The following is a 5185-nucleotide window of genomic DNA, read 5'->3' as shown; positions in this document are numbered from 1 at the left end:
GCAGACACAGCCATTTTAACTTGAATGAGCAAGATGAAAATTTGCCTGTGTGTTACTCACCTGCCTCGAGGCATCCTATGAGTATATGACTTTCTTCTTTCAGACGAATCCAAACGGAGTTATATTAAAAATTGTCCTGGCTATTCCAAGCATTACCATTGCAGTGGGTGGGTGTTTCTGTTGAACAGTCCAAAAGACGTCAAATAAAGCATGCACATCCATAATAAAACGTGCCTCACATGGCTCCAGGGGGTGAATAAAGGCCTCCTGTAGTGAATCCATGCATTTTTGTAAGAAAAATATTCATACTTCAAACGTAATAAACACTTTTCTCTCACTTCATCTAACTGTGGAAGCGTGTTTAGTGACGAACGAATGAATGGAAACGTGATTAGTGACGAATGCGGAGAGAGAACAAAACAAAACGCTAGTCATGAATTAGAAGTACAAACCGAGGATTTGTAAAGAAAAGTGTCGGATGATTTCGATATAAGCCATAAGGAGACAGGTTTTCCTTTGCTAAAGTAAGGAAACTTTGCTTCCTTTGCTCCTATGAACAAACTCGCTAGACTAGCATATCTCAGAGGCACGCGCGGTGCGCCTACGTCCTACATCATCTGCCGGAACGGCTTCCGCGTACGACAGATAGCGGAAGTGAGAGAAAAGTGTTTATTACGTTTGAAATATGGATATTTTTCTTAGAAAAAAAGCATAGATTCGCTACAGGAGGACTTTATTCACCTCCCGGAGCTGTGTGTGGCACGTTTTATTATGGATGCGCGCATTTTATTTGACGTCTTTTGGACTGTTCAATAGAAACACCCACCCACTGCAATGATAACGCTTATTCAAACAACTTATAAAAGTGCATGTAGCATCCTATGACCCCTTTAACTAAAATGAAAATGAAAATGGAAAATACAAAAATAAGAAAAATTCAAAATACTGAAAAAAAGAAATATAATAATATCTCATTGGTATACTAAAACAACACTATAGACTAATCAAGCAGCAAGAAAGCTTCCTTATTTTTCATAAAGCACGTAATGAGAGATTTTAGTTTTAAAAGGGTGTCTCATTAATGTGCTAAACATTTTCAGGTGTTCATTGACTCAGGCATAAGGAATAACATGCGCTCTCAGTTGCTGTATAGTCCCTAACCCCCACCCCCGTTGGGTTTCTCCCTTGATGCAGACTGCACTCGTCCCCCAGATGAACTTGTCTGTGAGGGGTAGTGGGCTGGATTAGTGGGCCTGTTGCTCAGCTTGGACGCCGGTCTTCTTAATGAGCTCTTCTCCATGGCTCAGAGAACCCGGTTTGACCAGATGTTCAGCCTAGAGGGGTTGGTGAAGGGGTGACACTACAGATCTAGAAGAGCGCATCTAATGGAGCTGCAGATAACAGCTCTGACCTTATGTCAAATGGGCAACAAGATACGGCTAGAAACTCCCCTGGAAGTGACACCTGTGAGTGATTTGTTAATTGACTCTACAGGACAACACTGGAAAAAATATAGAGACTAGAAAGATGGAATGAAGGAAAGAGAGATAGTGCCAAGAATGGCAAAGACGTCTGAAGCATTTAAGGTGAGAGCAAAGAGGCAGACATGCACTGGCAAGTGTCCCAGGACTTTGACCGCAGACAGACCTCCCACTTTATACACCTGCTTCAGCTCTGCACAACATGTGTCTTTCATTTACACACACACGCACGCACGCACGCACACAGGTTTGTTTTTGTGAAAAGTGGGGACATCCCATAGGCGTAATGGTTTTTCTACTGTACAGACCATATATTCTATTGCCCTACACCAACCCTACCCCTAAACCTACCCCTCACAGTAAACTTTGTGCTATTTCAGATTTTCAATACACTCCATTCTGTGATTTATATGCGTTTTGAAAAGTGGGGACATGGGGTAATGTCCTGAAAAGTCACCTTCTCCTTGTAATACCTATGTCATACCCTTGTCATTATACAAATTTATGTCCTCATTTGTCACAAAAACGCACACACACACACACACACACACACACACACACACACACACACACACCATTATTATGCTTAACATACAGGGCTCATGATTAGTCTTATGCTGGATTCATAACCATTACCTGTGTTCACTGTCTCCAACTGCAACAGCCATCAAGCGCTCAGAGAATATGTCTGTGTCAAGGTTGAAGTTTATTAAAAATCACTTGAAATGAAATTTTATGTCTCTTTATTGTCCATCTAGTAAAGGTTAATTAATCAAATTAAAGGAAATTAATGAGAGATGTGATACTGTTCAGACTGCGTAATTAATAAAGTAATCCCATTACAGTCAATTAAAGGTAATTAGTAATTTTTGGAGTAACAGCCCAACTCTATTGAGTTGATTAGTGAGGTCACTGGTTATATGGGGATTTCTTTAGCTAAGGGTGCTTTTGGTCCTATGGACTTTTAGAAAATAGACTCCCTGAATTCTGTAATTTCTACCTTTTTTTCTGACGTCATGAAAATTCTCACCACATCTGGAAATGGCTGTCATGGAACTAATATTTAAATGTAATAAAATAGCATTGTCATTTTATGGATCCTAAACACAATATTTTCACACTTTTTGCATAACTTGAAAATTGCAGCTTGACTAGAATTGTTACACATCACATGTCTAATACTTCATATTAAGCTCTGTCCAGGTACATTTAGAGTATATGTTTACACAATGACGATGTACTACAAAATGGAAAAGTTTTCCTCTTGTGTTTTTGAATAGTTTTGTATACATGTTGTCAAAACAATCCCTGTTCACATGGATCTGTGAAAATGACTAAAAACGTTGCATTATGCATGCCAGTCCAGTAGCTGACAATGTCATTTTGTAAAGAAACTTGCACATGCCTACAGACGTTTTTATAGTTTACAAGGAGACATTAATGGCATTGTTTTCAAAAACTTTAGAAAAAACTTTATTAGGGGCAAAATTGTTGGTTGTGGTGGGAATGATCCAACAACTGTTGCACAGCTGTAATAAATAACAATAAAAATGCTATAAATAATTATTTTCACAATTTCAAGCAGTTTGTGCTTATTTAACTTATTTTAGATGATGATCGATTTAAACGTAATAAATCATATTATTAAAAAGTGTTTTCATATAAGACTAAAATTCCATTAGTTTTAATCAAATCTGTTAATAAAAATTATTCTCTGGGACATAAAAGTGCCCAAACTGGAAGAAACTCCCACATGTACACAGCGGAGCCAGCCACTTCCATCAGCTCCACTTCTCATATAGAAGCTTTGAAGTACATAAATATCCATATAGATCATACCTGTGTTTAATTCACTAGTTAGTGTTTTATTTACGTGAAGCCGTGCCGACTATAGTAGTGAACAGTGAGGGGATCAGCTTGTGGCTGCCAGAGAGAGAGAGAGAGGAAATGTAAAGTGTTAGAGTTTGTTTTGTTTTTAACAGGGTGAATGTAGAGAAGCTGTTCCCTCGTCGCACCCCTAGCTGCCCTTGTTGTCCCAGGGCAAGAGGTCGGCTGTACAATAGCGGCCCCTGTCCCAGTACTGCACAAAAGGCTGTCCATGACGATTAGTGTTAGGCGTTAGATGGTGAGCGGCTAATAGCTTATTACACCGCTGTGGGGAGAGTGGCCCCCGGAGAGCTGCAAATTGCAATCCGGGTCCAATTAAAAAATAAAAGCAAAGAACAGAGGGACGGGGACGCGGGGCAATGACACACATTCCTCTGTAGCCCCTCACATTTCACTTTCACACTCGCTCACTATATGCTCATCTAACCCTCTCTCTGCCTTGGGCCTGCCTGCAGCATTCAGCTATATCTGCAAAAACAATAAACTGTGCAGTCATCATTACTTTTTTTGGTGTATCAGGTTGATTAAGTCACATGAACAATATTTGAATTGAATAAAACATTAGAATAAAACACTAGAAACCTTTTTACAGTGCAGCTTTCCATCTCTGTGTTATACACTGTTACTTCAGTACTGTTCTGTACTGATATCAGTGTTATGACAGTACAGTTTCATAATTCTCTGGACCCCAGGAGGACTAAGAGACAGTAATTCGTATCCGTTTATTTGCATCATGAGCTTTCAGAATGGTGGTTGTAGTTACTCATTGCGTATGATTTTAAAGATGTGTGCTAACCCCTTAGCATTCCTGGAAAATTTAACTAAGCACAAAGTGTACCACGGGCGGTGCATTGGAATGCTTACAGGTTGATATAATAATGATTTTACAGTTTACTAAGATAACATGACACTTCATTTGTTGACAAAAAACTACAATGGAAAAACATTCATGAATTTACAGTCAATCTGCTGTCATGACTACTTGTTATCTTTTAAATCTGTTTAATTCCTGGCTTTATATGCATGTGATAATCATTATATTAGAGTATTTTTACTTTTAAGGTGTACATTCTTCATCTTCTATTGTCTATTGTTACTTTTTTCATGCAGTCTGACTATATCTCTAAATTGTGACTTTATATCTTATAATGTGACTTTTAATCTTGCAGTTTGACTATACAGTATCTTCCAGTTGCGACTTTATATTTCACAGTGTTACCTTTATATCTCATAATGTGACTTTTTATCCTTCATTGTAACTATACCTCTCAGTTGTGACTTTATATCTCACAATGTGACTTTATTTTTCAAACGGTATGTCTCACAATATTTTTTTTTTATCACAGTCTGACAATATCTCTGAATTGTGACTCTGATAATGTAATTTTATATTTTAAAATGTGACTAATATTTTTTTGGCAGTGTGTCTATGGGCCCTATTTTAACGATCTAAGCACATGGTCTAAAGCGCACGGCGCAGGTGCACTCAGGGCGTGCCGAATCCACTTTTGCTAGTTTAACGAGGGGAAAACGGTCGGCGCGCCCGGGCGCATGGTCTAAACGGGTTGCCCCTATTCTCTTAATGAGTATTGGGTGTTTTTTTTGGCGTAACGTGCAATAAACCAATCAGAGTCTCATCTCCCATCCCCTTTAAAAGCCAGTTGCGCTCGCGCCATGGCGGGTTCGCTATTTACATGGCGGAATGTAATTTTTCATTTAAAAAAATGTTTGTGTGCTGCTGCGCATCCCTGTGTGTGTAATAATTATATAGGCGTATATTACTAACGTGCTCTTTAAATAACAAAGAAAAAATATTG

This window comes from Sinocyclocheilus rhinocerous, unplaced genomic scaffold, assembly GCF_001515625.1.
Source record: "Sinocyclocheilus rhinocerous isolate Xijiao unplaced genomic scaffold, SAMN03320098_v1.1 scaffold469, whole genome shotgun sequence".
Lineage (NCBI taxonomy): Eukaryota > Metazoa > Chordata > Actinopteri > Cypriniformes > Cyprinidae > Sinocyclocheilus > Sinocyclocheilus rhinocerous.
Note: the sequence above shows the minus strand (reverse complement) of the source record.